Source organism: Onychostoma macrolepis, chromosome 15 (genome assembly GCF_012432095.1).
Source record: "Onychostoma macrolepis isolate SWU-2019 chromosome 15, ASM1243209v1, whole genome shotgun sequence".
NCBI lineage: Eukaryota > Metazoa > Chordata > Actinopteri > Cypriniformes > Cyprinidae > Onychostoma > Onychostoma macrolepis.
Window position 1 is genome coordinate 3,131,108 of NC_081169.1, and position 22,811 is coordinate 3,153,918.

Genomic DNA, 22,811 nt, shown 5'->3' on the forward strand with positions numbered 1-22,811 from the left:
GTGAGAGTCACCTGTGTGTAGGATGATGGCCGAATGAGGTGAATCCCTGGAACTTTTTCCCCCGTCGAAAAAGGCGAAGTCTGCCGTATGGGAATTTCTCGGGTAACGTAGACTAATCACAGCGATGTTCCATACAAATAATGTTTTAGCGCCGATCGCTAAATAGATAGTTCCAGGTCGTACACAAAGTATATATCCGTGTCGTCTTCATTTCTCCCTCTTTCACCCTCGATCAAAACAGAGACCCATTCACCGGTTGTTTCAGTGTTGAAATAAATACTATTTGGCTTGCTACCGAGGTAGATAACATGGCTAATTAACTAGCTAACGTCAACTAGTTTCCTCCCTCACATTACTTCACAGAGAGCAGGGAATATCAGACTAAAGTACTACGTTTCTGCGATTTAGTACAATACATTTACCTGTGTGCAGTGATGGGAATAACGGCTGTATAAATAAACGGCGTTACTAACGGCGTTATTTTTTTCAGTAACGAATAATCAAACAAATTACTGTTCCCCCCGTTACAACGCCGTTACCGTTACTGACAATAAAATGTGCCGTTACTATATTATATTATTAGAATTAAATTTTTCAGTTCATCTGAAAGGATGCGCAGTGTAGCTGTATTTGATGTACCATAAACTCTAGTGTGAAGCGCACGACTCGCCGTCGCTTTCTCTCACAAACACGCACGCAAAGAAAGATACAGAGCGAGAGAGTCTTTCATAACATGCAGAATTGACACGCTACATGTAAATGATATTCTTTGTTGTATTTTCCTGTCAAAATAACGGAGTTCCTTTGGAATTCTTCAGCTTTCAAGAACTGCCGGTTTCTCTGGTAGTGGGCGGAACTTATGCGCAAACGACAATCTCATTGGCCGGCGCTCACCTATTATCATCACTGTTCTGATTTCAGCAAATCAATTTGAGCGAACACAGACAACGTGATTAATATTCATGAACCCAGCAGCTCATTAATCCTTAGTTGCGTTTTATATTGATGACAAATATGCATTCATACTTGGTTATTCTAATTACTAAAGTTTTATCATCATATCATATTAAATTATCATAATATTATATTATAATGCTTGACTGACTGATAATAAGTGTCAGTAGATAAATAGTGTAGATTAATGTACAATGTTTTATAATAATAATTTATTCTTTTTAGTGTTCATTTCATTAATTTAACATATTTAATATTGGGGGCATCCAAAGTTATTTGACATTTGAATTTTTTTTAAAAGTAACGCTTTCCCTGGTAATTAGTTACTTTTATAATGATGTAACTCAGTTACTAACTCAGTTACTATTTGTGAGAAGTAACTAGTAACTATAACTAATGACTTTTTAAAGTAACGTGCCCAACACTGCCTGTGTGTAGGATGATGGCGAATGAGGTGAATCCTGGAACTTTTTCCCCTGTCGAAAAAGGCGAAGTCTGCCGTATGGGAATTTCTCGGGTAACGTAGACTCATGTTCCGTACAGATAATGTTTTAGCGCCGATTGCTAAATAAATAGTTCCAGGTCGTACACAAAGGATATATCCGTGTCGTCTTCATTTCTCCCTCTTTCACCCTCGATCAAGACCGGTTGTTTCAGTGTTGAAATAAATACTATTTGGCTTGCTACCGAGGTAGATAACATGGCTAATTAACTAGCTAACGTCAACTAGTTTCCTCCCTCACATTACTTCACAGAGAGCGGGGAATATCAGACTAAAGTACTACGTTTCTGCGATTCAGTACAATACATTTAGCTGGTATCACATCTATAATTTTAAACCTCCTGCCATTGTTTACATCTGTTCAAAATCACGTCATTTAAAAAAGAAACAAACTGCTGGCTCTCGGGTGTCTATGCCACTGTTTGAGTGTTATACAGAGCGAGACCGTGTGTGTGTGTGTGTGTTTGTGTGTTTGTGTGTGTCTGTGTGTGACACACTCGCGCTCTCTCCTTATGTGTAAGTGCACATACCTTTGCACCTCACCGCTCATAACTTGGACTGAAAGATGAATGTGTAGAAAGTGAGCATATGTCCAAAAACCTTGTTGAGCTGCAGGTTTAATGACTGCATTTTTCTTTTTACAGAAATTGTTTTGATTTATGTTTTTGATTATTGAGCTGTAGGTTTAGGTTAAGTGACTGCATTTTAATTTTTCTTTCCATTTAGAAGGATTTTTTTTTTTTACAGAAAATAATTTATGTTCTGATTATTGTTGAGCTGCAGGTTTAGGCTCACTTAAGTGACTGCAAGTAATTTAATTAACAAGAATTCAGTTATTTATATTAATTATTTAGCCTGACATGTTTACCGTTCCAAAGTGTTCTATATGTTTCTTAAAAATAAAATGTATTGTGTTCAGTGGAAAAAACGTTGTTGTTTTTTACCCAGACATTTAAAAATAACATTTTACAGCTGTAATCGCAATACCCTGAAACCGTGATATTTTTATCTAAGGTTATCGTCAGAATCTCATACCGGCCCATGCCTAATCTGGAGCGGTCGAATGTGGCATCTATACATATCCATGGTTTCCCTTATGAAAAAGAAGATTATTCAGTTGTGCTATTAGTACACTTCTTTTAAACTAAAAATTATTTTGCCTTTTTATTTATTCTTTTTGCGGCATAGTTTCACCTATATTTAACAGCGCTTCGTCAGAAGTAGCAACCCGCTTCACACAAATACAAAAGACTCTCTTTAAATCCTATCCAATGGCTGAAAAGAAAGGAGTAACAGTCACTAAGAGGCTGTGACGGCTGTCAATCTAAATGTGGAGCAGGTGATTCATTCCCTGTGTTCTCTGTCAGAAAACAAACTTTCCCATGTTCTGGATAATTCGGTAAAGTAAAAGCTATTTTACAAGGTGTCATAATAAAGGCAACAAAAAAAGAGAAAATATTATTTTAGTAAAGACTGGGCTCAGTCTTTGTTGTAAATACAATCTTCTGGTGCACAAATGCTCACTCGGGTGTGCATTATTTTTCTTATAATTAAAAGGACAGAAGTCAATTATTCCTTACTTAACTGATGGGTGCTTTTCACTGCGTGAGAAAAAGGACGTGTGGCGAGAGGTTGAGAAAAGTGTCAATTGCGTCTCACGCTGAATGCTGCACGCTGAAGCCCTGTACTGTAAATCAGTAATAGTGACAATATACGGCAAGTATTATCCCTTACGCAAAGAAAATATATTTCCTAATCAATATATTAAGTGACAGAACAGTATATTAGAAATTATACAGAATAATATATTGTGTAAATATATTACAAATATATTGAATAATACATAAGGAATTGCCGCTTTCATATATTGAAAAATCACAATATATGTAATTTTATATTCAGTAATACACTTTATAATATATCGATAAATATTGAACATATATTTACTCATGCAGTATACACACACGTATATGGAAATATATAGGCCTGTTTCTTATTAACAATCATTTATGATATACGTGTTTCAAATTTTAAAGTATAGCTAGTTTACTATAGCATAAGCACATCTGCTCATACTAAACACTTAGTGAACAGACTATCACTGTGCTGAAAAGTGCACAGCCATTACTTTTTAAATAAAGTAGTCTATGATTTAATGGTTTTTGGACAATCATCATCCTGACCGCTGACTCTACTCTTCAACACAATGATAACCCCACAAACTTACACACACCAGAAACCCTTTTACATTTCAAAATAATACAACATTAAACACTAACAGATCTCCCCCTTTATATTAATATTGAGCAAAAACACATGACATAACACTTATTTTTAAAATGTTTATTCTCTTTTAACAGTCAGAAGCAAAGGATGCTGGGAACTAGAGATCTGCTTTAACCCATTATGAATATTAGATTTATCTTTGTCCTCATTTCTAAATATATTTGTATGTATCATAGCCATATATTGTCAATGCATATATTGCTGTATATTGAAAAATATAAGCACTAGTTTCCAATATATGGAAATGCATTATGTAATATGTAACATAATATATCACATTATATTTTTGTTTCGTAAGGTGGTAAACATTTTATTACTCTTATTTATTACATTATTTTACATTTTGAATTGTTGTCATTGTACAGAAAAACCAAAACCCAAAGTGACCATTAAACCTCTACATGTGTTCAGAGGAGAGACAGTCACTCTCAGATGTGACATATATGCTGAAGGAGTCACTAGCTGGAGCTACTTCTGGTATAAGTGTTGCGATACTTAGTCATAGATCTGTTGTTTAAATTATTTACCTGCTGTTGGGAAGGAATACTTTCGTTTCCCTTCTATTTCTATTCTGCATTTTCGTTGAGGTTTCGTTGTTTGATTGCACTTTCTGTTAATTATAATAATTTGCACCTCGGCTAAGAAGGAACCTGGATCATTTTCAGTGCTCCTTGCTAGCGAAGTGTTAGTTTCGTCTTGAGTTATTTGCACAAGGCTATTGGCTGGGCCAATCAGAAGCCGGCCACAGCGACTGTAAAAGTATTTAAACTGCCTGTTCGCTATTACAAGTCGGGAGAAGCCGAATATTCACCAGAAGAGGCGGACAGCAGCTCGTAAGTGTTGCGATACTTAGTCATAGATCTGTTGTTTAAATTATTTACCTGCTGTTGGGAAGGAATACTTTCGTTTCCCTTCTATTTCTATTCTGCATTTTCGTTGAGGTTTCGTTGTTTGATTGCACTTTCTGTTAATTATAATAATTTGCACCTCGGCTAAGAAGGAACCTGGATCATTTTCAGTGCTCCTTGCTAGCGAAGTGTTAGTTTCGTCTTGAGTTATTTGCACAAGGCTATTGGCTGGGCCAATCAGAAGCCGGCCACAGCTGTTTTCACGGTAGTGTGTTAGGCTGTATTTATCAGAGGTCCGAGCGCTGACGCGGAAGCATCAGCGGAAGCGTTCAGCCTCCTCGTGTGAAGACAGACGAGGGTAAAGACCATCGACTTTTCCTGCGCGACTTTAACCGAGCAACGACACCGGCGACACACTTAAGTATCATTTCTTTTTCCCCTTCCCTTACACACTCTCCGTTTCCATCCTCTTTCCTGCCACCTCTATCATGTGTTTCCAAACTATTCGGTTCTCTCTCAACCACGCTCTAACGTCCCACGCAGACGGCAACGTAATCCTGCTAACCTGCGCCTTATCTCTACCTCCTTCACTACACCTCTTTCCTTCTCTGTGGGTCTCTGGAATTGTCAGTCAGCTGTCAACAAAGCTGACTTCATTTCTGCTTTTCTTTAAAATCCACGCTCAGCATCTTGGGCTTGACTGAGACCTGGATTCGTCCAGAAGACTCAGCAACCCCAGCTGCTCTCTCTACTAATCTCTCTTTCTCTCACACCCCCCGGCAAGTTGGCCGGGGTGGAGGCACTGGTCTGCTCATTTCTAACAATTGGAAATACTCAACCCGCTCTTCCCTATGCAATTACAACTCATTTGAATCTCATGCCATTACTGTATCAGCTCCGATAAAACTCCAGATCGTGGTCATTTACCGTCCCCCTAGCCAAATTCTAGCCACCTTCCTAGAGGAGCTGGACGGGCTGCTGTCCTCTTTCGTGGAGGATGGCACTCCACTCCTAGTCTTTGGTGATTTCAACATTCACCTAGACAAGCCTTATGCTACAGACTTCCATGCACTCCTAGCTTCGTTTGATCTCAAACGCCTTACCACTACTAGCACGCACAAATCAGGCAACCAACTTGACTTAATTTACACACGCAATTGTACTGCAGATAACATTCTGGTACAACCGCTACATACTGGACCATTTCTTCATTACATTTACATTACACTTTGCTTCTCCTGTGCCACCAACCCCCCTACCAGTTACTTTTAGACGAAACCTGCGCTCCCTTTCTCCTTCCCATCTTTCCTCTGTGGTATCCTCCTCTCTTCCTTCACCCACCCATTTCTCATCTCTGGATGTAAACGCAGCTACTGAGACTTTATGCTCTACCTTAACCTCTTGTCTAGACGACATTTGTCCTCTCTCCTCTAGGCCCGCACGGGCTGCTCCTTCCAACCCCTGGTTATCCGAGGTTCTTCGTGAACATCGGACTACACTCAAGCGGCAGAGAAAATGGCGCAAATCAAACGATCTGTCGGACCTCAGTAGGTACCAGTCTATGCTCACATCCTTCTCTGCTAAAGTCCACACTGCCAAATCCTCACATTTCCGCAACAAGATCGACAGCGCTCCAGACATGCGTAATCTCTTCAGAACATTTAATTCCCTCCTCTGTCCCCCTCCACCTCCTCCCTCCACCTCTATTACAGCTGATGACTTTGCCACTTTCTTTACAGACAAAACTAGATCAATCAGTGGTCAGTTTTCACCTCCACGCACACAGGACCCTCACCCTACCACATCCACTGCTAAAACTCCCATCTTTTCTTTCTGTCCACTCACTGAAGCTGAAGTATCCAAGCTTCTCCTCTCCAACCATCCTACAACATGTCCTCTTGACCCAATCCCCTCACACCTTCTCCAAGCAATCTCACCCACACTCTTACCTGCACTCACACACATCATCAACACATCCCTACTCACAGGTAACTTCCCCATTGCGTTCAAGCAGGCTCGGGTAACCCCACTGCTCAAAAAACCTACATTAAACACTTCTCTTATAGAAAACTACAGACCTGTCTCTCTCCTTCCGTTCATAGCGAAAACACTTGAACGAGTTGTCTTCAACCAAGTCTCACTGTTTCTTTCACAGAACGACAAACTGGATGCTAAACAGTCAGGTTTCAGGAGGGGCCATTCAACTGAGACTGCGCTTCTCTCGGTCACTGAAGCCCTGCGAATTGCAAAAGCCCATTCCAAATCATCAGTCCTCATTCTGCTGGACCTATCTGCCGCTTTTGACACTGTCAATCATCAGATACTCCTGTCCACCCTCTCATCACTGGGCATCTCTGGCATTCCACTTCGCTGGTTTGAATCCTATCTCACTGGTAGGTCTTTCAGGGTGGCCTGGGGAGGTGAGGTATCCAGCACATACACTGGTCACTGGGGTTCCTCAGGGATCAGTTCTTGAACCCCTCCTCTTCTCCACATACACTACATCACTGGGTCCCATCATACAGGCACATGGATTCTCATACCATTGCTACGCTGATGACACACAGCTCTACCTCTCTTTTCAACCAGATGATCCAACGGTAACTGCAAGGATCTCAGGTTGCCTGGCGGACATCTCGGCATGGATGAAAGAACATCACCTGCAGCTCAACCTGGCAAAGACTGAGCTTCTTGTCCTCCCTGCCACTCCGACTCTACAGCATGACTTCACGATCCAGTTAGGTTCATCAACAATAACCCCATCAACTTCGGTCAGAAATCTTGGTGTAATCTTTGATGATCAGCTGACCTTCAAAGACCACATTACAAAACTGCTCGATCTTGCAGGTTTGCACTATATAACATCAGAAAGATCAGGCCCTTTCTGACAGAGCATGCTGCACAACTTCTTGTCCAGGCCCTTGTCATTTCTAGGCTGGACTATTGCAATGCTCTTCTGGCTGGACTTCCGTCTAATACAGTCAAACCTCTACAAATGATTCAGAATGCAGCGGCACGACTGGTCTTCAACGAGCCCAAAAGAGCCCATGTTACACCTCTCTTTATCTCCCTGCACTGGCTACCAATCACGGCTCGCATCAAGTTCAAGACACTGATGCTTGCATATAGAACAACCACTGGCTCAGCACCCGTTTACTTGCACTCTCTATTAACAAACTACATCCCCTCCAGAAATCTGAGATCTGCTAGTGAGCGACGCCTCGTGATACCATCACAGAGAGGCGCAAAATCACTCTCTAGATCATTCTCATTCACCATTCCTGGCTGGTGGAACGATCTTCCCACCTCTATCCGGAATGCTGGATCCCTGTCAATCTTCAAGCAACAACTGAAAACTCATCTCTTTCGACAGCACTTGACTTCATCCTAAACTTAAAAAAAAAAAAAAAAAAAAAAAAAAAAAATTATCTTTACTTATTCCTTCCTTTGGTAGTTTGTATTTATTTGAACAATGTCTGAGACTTGGTGTTGCAAGCACTTCGTATGTCTGATTGCCTCTTCAAGATTAATCGCTCGATGTATTCCCCAATTGTAAGTCGCTTTGGATAAAAGCGTCTGCTAAATGACTAAATGTAAATGTAAATGTAAATGGTATAAAGAAGGTTTAAGCAGTGTTTTCAGTGATGGACAGGAACACACATTCTGGTTTGTTACTGAGTCTGACGCAGGTAAATACTCCTGTGAAGGATCAGAGACAGAAGGATCACGCTGGTCACAAACGAGTGATAAAGTTACACTGACAGTATCAGGTGAGTTTGAGCATCTCTTCATACCGGGTGTGTCTCACTCGTCCTTAAAAGTGAAGCTGCTGGCTCTTTGATCGCCCCCTGGTGGCTGGCTGCAGTACAGGTCATAAACCCCGCCCTCTCCATGTAAACGAATGGGACTTCAGTCAAAATAAAAAAATAAATTACACTTTCAATACAATTTTCTGAAATATGGTTTTAGTAATTTAAGGTAGTTATCACGCTGATATATGTTCAATTGTTCGTTTTTGTGATAAGTTTGATTTTAGCTAGTAATTTGATGCTATAAAAATGGGGCGTGTCGTTATGGTTGATTGGGTCTGCGGGAGTTTTGGCGGGAGTTTGATTCCGCGGCTCCACCTCACGACTCTACTGCGCAGACTCGGGCTCCAAATGACGTCATTTACTCAAGATGGCAGCGGCCATACTGAGATGTATTCGCTTCAGTTTTCTATAGTGGAAGGAAGCGGAGACGCGTCGTCCATCTTTTTTTACAGTCTATGCTTCATACACACAGGCTCTGTCCCAAATGAAACACTTCATGTGCACTTGTGGTCTTACGGACTTATGGCCGCCGCGTGTCCGTGTCCGTTAAGTCCACGAGACCGTAGTTTGGCCGAGAGAGCTCAAGCTGCAACTTCAGAAAACACATGCAAATAGAAAAAGCACCAGCAAATCAAGAAAACATCTTCATCAGTTTGACAGCAGGTGCAGCAAATGCTCACAACACAAACAAATAAAGAATTCTATTTGCAGCGCATGGGTTGTAAAACTGTTTTCTTAATTTGCTGGTGTTTTTTTCTATTTGCAGCGCGTTAAGCTCTCGGCCACCGTACCATTCATTATTTTATCGTCAACAGTGCTCGCGAGCGCCACTTTGCGGCCGATATATAAAGCGCCTCGATCCGCAGCAGACTTCTACCCGACAGTCAAAGCTACGTCACGAAAGGACTCGAGGAAGACCGCGAGGCTTTAGGGTGCCATTTGGGACAGGGCCACACATAGCAGCGGGAACATAGTAGGCTTGTTTGAGATGCGCCTCGCCTGAAATGTAGGCGAGAGCAGGCGGCTGCAGTGAAGGGAGGAGTGAAATAAACACAGTCAAGACGGACAGTTCTCGAAGTAGAACAGATACCAACGAGATCAAAGGCAGATATCGCGTTATTCTCACTCATGTGCTGTGCTGCTGATAAACATGATATCATTTCAGTTCTGTTGCTTTTATATGAATATAAATATGATGAACAAGACACTTAAAGTGCTTACCATTTAATTCCATACGAAAGGCGTATTTATCATCCATTTTATTTTAATTCAAACATGTATTTTAGATTTGTATAGAAAATATGACAACAATCACATATCTCACACAGAGATCGCACTGTCATAGTGTTTGGGATATTCATACACAATTTAAATACATAACAGCATGAAATCAGATTAAAAAATAAAACATTTTAGAAGAGAATGCAGCATCACGGTTGTCTGAACCAATGAGCATTAAGCTGTGTCGTCAGTCAGTCGTTTCCCATCATGCTTTTGATCAGCTCAGTCTGGAGAGCAACTGCGCGCGACTGCTCAATCCGCCTCGGACACTTTTCTAACCGGCATGCACCTCGCAGTGATCACCGGTGATCGGTTCTGCAGATTTTGCTCATCTCAAACAAGCCTATTTTATTCTGGGGTGCTGGGGGCGGGGCTTGATGTTGCCCTGCCACCGTGCCAAATGCAGATGTACATGTGATGTACGAGATTAATTAATCATACACTGCAGACAGCTTCACTTAGGTATTATAGCCTAACTGGAGCTTTTATTTAGAGTTCTCTAAAAAGACTCATGCTAGACTGAATTCAGTGATATTCTTTGATAATGTAAATGTTGTTGGCTCGCTGTATAATTTGTTCGTTGTTTGAATAATCGTGGCTTATAATTAAACTTAAAATGTATTTTTATTAAATGTGATCAGGTGAAATACAAATTCAGTCTTATTAAAATATTTTATGACATAATATGGTAGGCTACTTGCCTAAAACGTTATGATTTGTGTGGTTAATAGATTACATTATTAGGCTACAGTGGTTTGAGCGCGGTTGATCAGAGACTAAAGTGCAGTTAAAGAGCTGTGCTTATGTGATTGTCGGTGGCCATCTTGAGAAGCGAGAAAGCTTCGGAAGACGCCTCATGAAAAGGAAAAAGACGTAAATAGTTTTTACAAGTTGGAATCCAAAATTAATCGCGTGAACATTTCACATGAAATTCTGTCAGTGAGAGGCAGATGTAAGGCGCACAAGAAAAATACAGTCGCATATTTCTGGTCAGTTTAATATAATCACAAAACTATCACAAAAATCAAGGATATTGGGGACGATCGAGGGGCACAAGGAAAATCTCAGACCCGGCCCTGCGGCGGGGGTGCTGCAGCACCCTCAACACCCCTAGTTCCCGCAGCCATGGGGCCACACAAACACAGATATAATGTGTTATTAATAAGTGATTTCTCTATTTCAGATCCCAGAGCAGTTTTAAGTGTTTCTCCTCAGAAGTGGTTGACTGAAGGAGATCCAGTGACTCTGATCTGTGAGGTTCACAGCTTCTCTACAGGCTGGACATTCAGCTGGTTCACTTTAACTGACTCAGCAGGTAAGTTATAATGTGCTTCACCTGAATTAACTGATTTTATTCACATCCAGAATACCACATTGAATACATTGTCTGGTTTTACAGATCATTATAATCTGCTCTCAGACAGCAGCAGAGGAGCAGGAGGAAACTACACTGTCAGTTCTGCTGTAAATCACACAGGAGTTTATGTGTGCAGAGCAGAGAGAGAAACCAGTCTATAAACACAGCACAGCAACACACAGCAGCTGTGGGTCACTGGTGAGTTCAAACAGAACTTAAACTACTGGTTCATATTAAATACAGAGAGTTTCCAAGCTCAAATCTGACACTCTGCAGCTGTAATTGTGGTCTCAGGTGTTTCTCCTCCAGTCTCTCTGATCGTCAGTCCCAGCAGAACTCAACACTTCACATCTGTCTCTCTCTCTGAGCTGTGAGGACCAGAGCAACTCTACTGGATGGAGAGTGAGAAGATACACAGACAGTGGACGGCTGGAAGATTGTTCTTCATTACGTCGAGGATCACAAACAGGATCTACATGTACAATCAGCTTCACCATCACATCACACACTGGAGTGTACTGGTGTCAGTCTGAATCTGGAGAGAAACATCATCCTGTTAATATCACTGTACACTGTGAGTCTGTGTTTCTGTGTTTATTCGCTGGCGTTTACAACCAATGCATGAAGCAGGTTGATTAAACAAGTGCATTAAGCATCAGTGGACAAACACATGCAACGTTATCATATTGTTTATATAATTCTGCAGTCAGTGCATGTTTGCTCTGTTTCTGTAGCTGGTGTGATTCTGGAGAGTCCTGTTCATCCTGTGACTGAAGGAGATCATCTGACTCTACGCTGTTTATATCGACACACAACCGCTCCAAACCTCAGAGCTGATTTCTATAAAGATGGATCACTCATCCAGAATCAAACTACAGAGATGAGCATCACTACTGTCTCAAAGTCACATGAGGGTTTCTACTCCTGCAAACACCCAGAGAGAGGAGCGTCACCCGAGAGCTGGATCTCAGTCAGACGAGTCTCAAATGAACACTGCTGTATGTGTGAGCTGATTTATTTCTTCATATGCCCTCATTCATATGTAGTGCACGATAAAGTGCTTGTGTGTCTCTTTTTCAGTGTTTGATTCAGAATCTCAGATGTCTGTCCTCAACACACTCAGTTCTGTTCTGGCAGCTTGTCCATATCTGCTAGTGACAGTCGTGCTGATTTACAGATGCTGCAGAATGAGAGGTAAAACATGACTGATTTATTATTTAAAGTCATTTCTTTGCTCACTGGGCTTATTGTGAAAATCGCTATACACATCATGTATTGAATTGAATCTGTCCTGTAGCATATCTTTGTCTGTACAAATATATATTCATATTCCCTCATATATGCATATATTACAAACACAGCCATGCATTTTGGCATCTGTCTTTTTCTAGTTACATTTTATTTAAATTTATTTAGTCAAAAAATGGTGGCTTTTCAGAAAAGCAATAAATGTAGAGAGAGAAACATATACTCATAAGTAAATGCTGAGAAGACTGTTTCTGTGTGTATTTAACAGTTGCATCTGTTGAAGAGGAAACTTCGGTCTGATAATGATTAATCTGTTGCAACGGTGAGAAAACTTCAGCTTCATCCTGAAATCTCTCAGTATCTCATTCACAAGCTCAGACAGAGTAAATATGCTTACTGTAAAAGTCATGTTTTTGGAGTGACAACTATATGTAAATGCAGGAATAATTAACTTTACTATGTGTGTGTGTGTGTGTGTGTGTAATACAGGAGTCACTCCTGATTCCTGATGACTAAACTTTTGACATGTTCTGCAGCTGATGCTTGGTTATAAAAAAAAAGGTCTCTGTGTCAATAGAAGTAGAAGAACCAGGATCAAGAACCATTTACTTCAATGAATAAGATTTAATCTCCAAATGTCTATTTTTTTGTATTATTCACAGCATGATACTACTGTAATCTACAGACATGATTACAGTTAGTATCCAGATAAAAATAATACTATCAAGTTTTTTAAATCCTGAATGTGCAGTTTTACCCACAGCAGATGAATCACACATCTTTATTTTGACACATTCTGTGGTTCTGACTGCTGCGTACACATGCTGCACACTAAGTGAAGATGCTGAGATCTAGAGAGATCTGCTAGTGTTTCGTGTTCTGTTGGGATTGAAAGGGTTTCTGTTGTCTGTGTTTTGTGGGTCATTGTGCTGAAGAGTAGAGTCTGTGCTTCAGTCCTGGAGAAGACCAAGAAACATTGATGTTATGCTGCATGTTGCTTTATTTAAAGGCAGTAACTGTTTAGTTGCTGATGCTGTGATAGTTACATTAGCTCATGTGTGCTGTTGCTAGCTAATATAGATTTACATTTTACAGATAATGTTTCACAATAATTATCCAGAAAATATCTGTAAAGTGACAACGTTTTTTTCTAAAACGTTTAAGAAAAATTAGGATGTAAATTATGATATTTTTTGTCTCAGTATCTCCTGGAGTGCTCATGACAGCCACCAGAGGGCACTCCTCCCGGATCATTGTTTATTGCTCGTGGACTTCAAATCTCATCAAACTTGATCACTTTCATTGCCTTCTGCTGTTTGTAATTTACTCATTTAGCTCTGCATATAATACACCGTGTTCTCATATCTTTGTTGCTGAAGTATTGTTTTGTCACGCTGTTCTTCTGTGTTTTTGCTGTTCTCTGGATATTATTGTGCTGGTGCTTCTTCTCTTTGCCTTGTGTGGATTGTTTTTATTTATTTATTTTTTAATTATTATTATTATTAAAGCTGATCTTAGATGGATCATCTTTTAGAAAAATTTTCGGTGTGATTTTGTGACAATTCTTCCTTAATTTGGTTGTTTTTATTTGGCAGCCGCTTCTGCGAGTTATTGACCTTTTGTTTATGTAGATTTATTTTCATAATTTTCACGACTCGCACATGCATGTGATGTCCCCAGTGCAGCAGGCAAGCTTGGAATATGGAAAAGCTTACATTCAGCAGATATAAATATTGCATTATATTGATTTTGTCAGGAAAAAAGATCTGTTGTGTAAGTTGTGGCTTTACTTTACTCTGGCATTACATCTGTAACCAGGTTGAAATTATATCTTTACTTTTATGGTTGAAATGTCACCAAATCCTGATGAATATTGTTTTCTATATGTTTAGGATGTGTTCTATTGCCAATATTTATGCCTGGATGTTGTATTCAGACCATAGTGTTAATACCTGTACTTCCACTTTAAGAGTGTCGCAGGCTTTGTGGCGTTATTCACGCGCTTCTTTCAGTTTGCGCCAGACTAGCTGAGAGGAGGTAATGTGTTATTTTGCTCGTCAGTTTTAAACGTTTATTTCGGTTTTTGTACGATGCAAACCTTGTTTTATGCATGTATAAATGTTAGTTTTGAGGTTGTGAACATGCAGTTAATGTGTCAACTGAACGTAAACCTTGTAAACAGACTTTTTGCAAGCTTTAAAGTAGACATGTTTCCACGTGCTAGTCTACAGGATTTTCTGTATGTTTATCTGCTAACAGGAGCTTGAGACCTGTGTATTGTGTGGAGGAGACTGCATGTGACAGAGCCTTATGTATTTTTTTGTTGATTTGTATAGTCTGCACCAGGCTCGCTGAGAGTAAACAAATTTGCTGTTTCGCCTTAATTAAAAGAGAAACCAGCAGTTGGTCGTGGTCTGCGTCTTTCCTTCATTCAACACAAGAACACAACGCAGTACATACAAGAGTTAATGGACGTGCATCCAACCTACATAAACTGTCAAAGACAAAGCACGCCCGTTACACATCCCTCTGATCAGCATGTGGTAGTCTACATTATATTACTATAATTAAAAATATTTTTTGAAAATTAAACCGTTTCTTACAAACCTTTTGTGATTTGATAAAAATACGTAATGAAATATAATCGTATATGGGTAACGGAGAAATTACAATTAGCTTCAAGCTACAAATGACAGTTAATGAGATGTATACAACACTCCTACCTGAATGTCGCTATCAATCACTACTGAGTGTTTGTAATAACTTCTGACTGTGATCCAATGTGGATTTTGGTCAAATGATGAGGCAGAAATATGTTGTTAGTAACATTCTAGAAGAATTTTATGTTGAAGATACACAGTTACAACTTCTGTGGGTGTGAAGAAAAAGTAATGTAACTAGTAGTGTAACTAATGTTGCCAGAAAGTAACAAGTAAAGTAACAATATTACGTTTGAAAGGAGGAACTAGTAATGAGTAATATATTACATTATTTGAGTAATTAGCCCAACACTGATTATTGATAATATGGAACAAACCACTCTGCCCTCTCCAGACCTTTGTAACAAAATATTCTGCTACAATATTTCATGCTTTTGTATGTTTGTTTCCTTTTTAAATAAATAAACTATTTCTGCAGCTGATGTTTTGTTTAAAAAAACAAAAATGCAGTGTCAGTAAAGGCAGAAGAGCCACCAATAAGATTTCTCTAAATGTCTTGTGATATTATTTGCAGCATGAAACTACTGTAATTTACAGACCTGCGCACAGTTAGTATCCCGATTAAAAATAATACCATCAAATTTTAAACAATTCCTGAATGTGTAGTTTTATTTTAATTTAAAAAAAAATTAAAAATTAAAAAAAAATTACCCACAGCACATTAATTCTCATATGGTTATTTTTTTACACACACTGTGGTTCTGACAGGCGTGTACAAATGTTGCACAATAGTGTTCACACGGTCAGAACTGCCGGTTGTGGTGACATTGTGATGGTGTTAAGAGCTGAATATGTGTTTAGTGTTGAAACCCGTTCTCATCAATCTACATATAAATAACACAGTTTTACACTTTGCAATTGTGTATAATGCATACGCCAAATGCCAATTTTGCGTGCATACGATACGCCGATCCTCCCCATTAACTTCGGTGGAGAGCAGATGCGTCCAAATACCACGCAGCATCTTCAGCGGCAGTGACGTCACCAGCGAGGCTTCACCTGATGCGCGTGCACCTTCAAACAGGTAAGGGCAACAATATTTTCCTTTTTAATGAGATCATTATATTAATTATTTCTGTGTTTCTGCGTTGCATGGCATGTGCTAAAATGGAAGCGTATGCATTCAAATGAGTTAACGTTAGTAGAACAGTGGGCAGCTCAGTTAGACTTGGGTAAAGTTACACTTGGGTAAAGTTACACTTGGGTAAAGTTACACTTGGGTAAAGTTGGTTTCATATTCGCACATTCGGACTTCCGCGTTCAATAACTTTGTTAATCTGCATCAAAGAAGGCTAATTTCGGTCAGTTATCATTACTGACTACTATGAGCACAAAGCAGAACACATTTTTCTGTAGAACTCGACGTTTTAAAGACGCTGATAAACACACTTACCTCTGTGGAGTGTCGTGACGTCATCGCTCATCTGAGGGACCGTCTACTAATAACATGTTTGGATCACTACAGCCTGCAACGATGTACTGTCCATGGTACTAAAGTCATCAGAGAACACCACATCACAGAGAAGGTTTATTTGGACAAACTCTTACATTTTAAACAGCTGAAACAAATACTTTAAAAACATTTTAAACAATTATAAATATTAAAGTATTTTCTAATTATCATGTTCAGTTATTAATTCTAACTGTAGTGATGTGTCAGGAATGTTTATCATCTTGATCTTGTATGTTACAAAGGGATATTTATTAATTTGCTTTGTCAGACACATAACTGTTGTAACAGCACAGTACTCAAGTCAAAATACCCCACAAGGTGGCAGCTGTTGTCCAGCAGAGGAAACTACTGTTGCATTCATACAGCATTTCTTTTCTAGTAAAGTGTTTATTAAAAGTACATATTTATATCAAATCTATAGTTTTGTTCTCTATTGATTATAAAACCTATTCAGCTCGTGATGCACAAATACACTAATGAAAATACATTTATTGCAAAGTTCTTCAACAGGGAGTTTTGTTTTATATATATTGTATAACAAAACTAAGTGCAAATATCCCATCTTATTGGCAGAAGCTATTTACACTAAATCTGCCCACCAAGGTGTGATTGGGATAGTCAATACTATAAAAGATGTATACAAGAGTATGTTTCCAGTGGCGTATGTCATAAAATGCATGCTTTTTGACGTGATCGACCCGAGTTCGAGACCGTGTTTTGCCAAACTTTTTTTCTCTCTTTTCAAATCTCATATCGCATCGGAAAGGCATTTAGCTTCAATAAAAATGAAGGAAATAATCAAAAAGTTGAAAATAAAGTATTGGTTAGGGTAGGTGTAGGGAGGGCTTTCTTATCCCAATGAGGTTGCATCCATTTAATAATTTAAATTAGAATTATAATTTACACTCAATACGTTATTGCATACTGTTTTATAATGTACTACAATACTGAAGTGCAGATAATTGCCACTATTTGCAATAAGTAGTATAAATAGCAAAAAATCCTGCTACTTTAACATAGTGTAAATAGCATATCATTAACATATACTGCTATTTTCACTTAGTGTAAATAGAATCCATTGCACTTGGCCACAGCCATATATATATATATATATATATATATACAGTGAGGAAAATAAGTATTTGAACACCCTGCTATTTTGCAAGTTCTCCCACTTAGAAATCATGGAGGGTCTGAAATTGTCATCGAGGTGCATGTCCACTGTGAGAGATATAATCTAAAAAAATCCAGAAATCACAATGTATGATTTTTACCTATTTATTTGTATGATACAGCTGCAAATAAGTATTTGAACACCTGTCTATCAGCTAGAATTCTGACCCTCAAAGACCTGTTAGTCTGCCTTTAAAATGTCCACCTCCACTCCATTTATTATCCTAAATTAGATGCACCTGTTTGAGGTCGTTAGCTGCATAAAGACACCTGTCCACCCCATACAATCAGTAAGAATCCAACTACTAACATGGCCAAGACCAAAGAGCTGTCCAAAGACACTAGAGACAAAATTGTACACCTCCACAAGGCTGGAAAGGGCTACGGGAAATTGCCAAGCAGCTTGGTGAAAAAGGTCCACTGTTGGAGCAATCATTAGAAAATGGAAGAAGCTAAACATGACTGTCAATCTCCCTCGGACTGGGGCTCCATGCAAGATCTCACCTCGTGGGGTCTCAATGATCCTAAGAAAGGTGAGAAATCAGCCCAGAACTACACGGGAGGAGCTGGTCAATGACCTGAAAAGAGCTGGGACCACCGTTTCCAAGGTTACTGTTGGTAATACACTAAGACATCTTGGTTTGAAATCATGCATGGCACGGAAGGTTCCCCTGCTTAAACCAGCACATGTCCAGGCCCGACTTAAGTTTGCCAATGACCATTTGGATGATCCAGAGGAGTCATGGGAGAAAGTCATGTGGTCAGATGAGACCCAAATAGAACTTTTGGTCATAATTCCACTAAACGTGTTTGGAGGAAGAAGAATGATGAGTACCATCCCAAGAACACCATCCCTACTGTGAAGCATGGGGTGGTAGCATCATGCTTTGGGGTGTTTTTCTGCACATGGGACAGGGCGACTGCACTGTATTAAGGAGAGGATGACCGGGGCCATGTATTGCGAGATTTTGGGGAACAACCTCCTTCCCTCAGTTAGAGCATTGAAGATGGGTCGAGGCTGGGTCTTCCAACATGACAATGACCAAGCACACAGCCAGGATAACCAAGGAGTGGCTCTGTAAGAAGCATATCAAGGTTCTGGCGTGGCCTAGCCAGTCTCCAGACCTAAACCCAATAGAGAATCTTTGGAGGAGCTCAAACTCCGTGTTTCTCAGCGACAGGCCAGAAACCTGACTGATCTAGAGAAGATCTGTGTGGAGGAGTGGGCCAAAATCCCTCCTGCAGTGTGTGCAAACCTGGTGAAAAACTACAGGAAATGTTTGACCTCTGTAATTGCAAACAAAGGCTACTGTACCAAATATTAACATTGATTTTCTCAGGTGTTCAAATACTTATTTGCAGCTGTATCATACAAATAAATAGTTAAAAATCATACATTGTGATTTCTGGATTTTTTTAGATTATGTCTCTCACAGTGGACATGCACCTACGATGACAATTTCAGACCCTCCATGATTTCTAAGTGGGAGAACTTGCAAAATAGCAGGGTGTTCAAATACTTATTTTCCTCACTGTGTATATATATATATATATATATATATATATATATATATACATACAAGTGCCTTGTGAAAGAATTCAAACCCCTTCATTTTTTCACTTTTTGTTATGTTATAGCCTTAAACTTTTTGCTTTAAATTACTTTTTTCCGCACATCAATCTACACTATATACACCATTACGACAAAGTAAATAACCGTTTTTTAACATCTTTGCAAATTTATTAAAGATAAAAAACTGAAATGATTCCATTGCATGTGTATTCATACCCTTATCTGGGACAGTTGAAATTTAGCTTAGGAGTATTCATTTTGCTTGTAAATGTTACCACACTTTGAGTGAAGTTAACCTGTGGCAAATTCAATTGAATGGGAATGATTTGGAAAGACATACATGTCTTAATAAAAGGTCTAACAGCTGAAAATGCATATTAGAGCAAAGACCAAGCCCTGAAGTAAAAAAAAATTAAAATAAAAATGCCTGTATAGCTCAGAAACAGGATTGCATCAAACCACACATCTGGGGAAGAGTTCAGAAAAAAAATTCTGCTGCATTGAAGTTTCACAGAAGTGTGTAGCCTCCATTATCCATAATGGAAGACATTTGGAACAACCAGGACTCTTCCTAGAACTGGCCTCCTGGACAAACTGAGCAACTGATGGAGAAGGGCTTTGGTTAGAGTGGTGATCAACAACCTGATGGTCACTCTAGTCGAGCTCCATGATCATATACGCAGAAAGGAGAAAACTACAGAAGGACAAACATCACTGCCATAAAGCCCAGATCGGTGTGGTGTTGCAGTGTGGCCAGACTCAATCCTCTCCTCAGTGAAGACACATGAAAACACACTTGGAATTTGCAAAAAAGCACCTAAAGGACCCTCAGACTGTGAGAAACAAGATTCTCTGGTCTGATTAACCTGAATTCCAAGCATCATGTTTGAAGGAAACCAGCTCTGATCATCACCTGCAGAGTACCATGCCAAAAGTAAAGTGTGCTGGTAGCAGTCTCATGCTGTGGGTCTGTTTTTCAGCGGCAGGGACTGAGGGACTCGTCAGAGAAGAAGAAAAGCTCAATGCACCAAAATATTGAGATAACCTTAATGAAAACCCAGTCCAGAGCATTCACAACCTCAGACTAGGCAGAAGGTTCACCTTCCAACAGGGCAATGACCCTAAGCACAGCAAGAGTGGCTTATAGACCGCTCTGTGAATGTCCATTGAGTGGCCCAACCACAGCCTGGGCTTGAACCCAATCAAATATTTCTGGAGAAACCTGAAAATGTGCATCTGCCCCAATCCAGCCTGACAGAGCTTAAGAGGTGAACAGGTGAGAGAATGGCAGATAATTGCCAGATGATGATGATCAAAGCTTGTCGCATCAAACAAAAAAGACTTGAGGCTCTAAAGGTGCTTCAGCTAAGTACTGAGTTAAGGGTATGAATACTTATGCAATGTACTTATTTCAGTGTTTTATTTTTTATAAATTTACAAAGTTGTGACAGTTCTGTTTTTGCTTTGCCATTATGGTGTATGGAGTGTAGATTGATGTGGAATTTTATTTTATTTTTTAAAGCAGTTTAACATAAGGTTGCAACATAAAATGTGACAAAACAAAAAAAAATTAAGGGGTTTGAATATTTTCGCAAGGCACTGTATGACATAACAGAAGGGTGAATCTAAATGTGTTTGAAATTTTAGTAATTGATTAAACTGATCTACAACAGCTGCAGAAGTGGCAGATGTGGAAACCCAGTATGGCACTAAAGGTTCTGAGGATCCTCAAATGCAAACTGTTCATTTATTCATTCATTTATTCATTTATAATCATTTATTCATATATCATTAGTCATTACACATTTATATCATTTATCATTTGATTATTTTTATCATTTATCATTTTAATCATTAAGTCTTTTAACATTTATTCATTTATTTACTTATTAATTTTATTATGCTTCTATATTTCATATTTATTTTTGTTTTTCTTGCTTATGCAATTCCATTATTGTTCAATTTTAGGATTGTGGGGTTTAATAAACTGTTTTGTCTGTATGAATAAGAGATAGCAGGGAATGTTTATGGAAACTCAAGGTTAATGGGATGTTGTTGTGAATCAGTTTGGTATAATACTACTTGTTGAATTTGTGCTCATCAGACAAAGTCTGAGCATTGAGACAAACGCAACTAAGATTGTTCAATAAACTCTGCTACTTTTTACCATCATCACTTCGTCTCCTGCTTCCGCTCTTCTCTGGCATTCCTTGGTCAAATTCTTGACTGACAGAAGACTGTTAACAGTCGTTTTGGGTATTTTTGGGTACCAGACAAGACTTGCTGTAAACAGGGTTTGAGTATGGACAGCTCTGCTAACTAGTTGTTCTGTTACCGGACAAACTGTTATTTTCTGATGGGATCTGGGATCTAGGGCTGGATCTTAATTGTCAAGGTGTGGGTACTCAATCTAACAACACAGATATTTCGGAAAGAGAGACAGACTCTGACTCAAAACCTATATACCAGGAGCCGGACATTGACTCAGAGTGTCTCAAGCATACACCTGAGGTCATGAAAGTACAGGAGGGAGAGCCTGAGCTAAATGTTTGGAGATGATGTTTAGAGGTGAAATAAATAAATAACCCTATGTCGAAAAAAATGTGAGATCAGATTAGGCCACAAGAAGGGTCCTCAAAATCAAGACAACCTTGGACAGACCATGTGTCTGACCGCTTTAAAAAAAGAAAAGAAAATCTATGTTGTACTCTCTCATTTAAATATCAACATGTCAAAAAATCTTCCATATTTACAAATGAAAGCAGTGTGCACATTCCCCTTTTGCCCAGCCAAATACTATTGGGTCATTCCGTGTCAAATCAACCAAATTTCAAAATGGCAATTTTCATCTGAGATTCAGAGCCAAATTACAGGGGTGAAAATGGCTTCAGAAAAATGGCAGCATCATAATGTAATTTTTACACAGAGATTGGTAGGTCTGTTAGTAAAATATGTTGACTTTAGCAATTTTTGTTGAATTATGTGAATTATTAAGTTTTTTTCTCCAAAGTCTGCAAGCCTGTAACTCAAAGTAGAAAGATGTCTTAATGCCCTTTTAGATATTGGGTCTTAACAAATGTTCCTTTTGGCATCTTCATTTTTAAGGCCTTATATGGTTTGGTTCCAGAGATATTGGAATTTAAATATGGCTCCAAGAGTAAATTGTTAAAATGTACATATTTCCAGTGGTAAAAAAACAACAAATGTGGGTCAATTTGCAAAAATACAATGATACTTTTCTTTTAAAGAGGAATGTCTGAAGAACAAATAATGTTGAAACTAGAGATGTATCTCGTTTACTTCTGTCAAAGCAACTGCATTGAATATACAGTATTGTTCAAAATAATAGCAGTACAATGTGACTAACCAGAATAATCAAGGTTTTTAGTATATTTTTTATTGCTACATGGCAAACAAGTTACCAGTAGGTGCAGTAGATTCTCAGAAAACAAACAAGACCCAGCATTCATGATATGCACGCTCTTAAGGCTGTGCAATTGGGCAATTAGTTGAAAGGGGTGTGTTCAAAAAAAATAGCAGTGTCTGCCTTTGACTGTACAAACTCAAAACTATTTTGTACAAACGTTTTTGTTTCTAGGATTTA

At 39.0% G+C, this 22,811-nt stretch overlaps 1 pseudogene; it reads left to right on the forward strand.

The window, feature by feature from the left end:
• Window positions 1-14,693, forward strand: part of LOC131520838 (leukocyte immunoglobulin-like receptor subfamily A member 3) — a 36,695-nt pseudogene extending 22,002 nt beyond the window's left edge.
• Window positions 14,694-22,811: the final 8,118 nt, after the last annotated feature.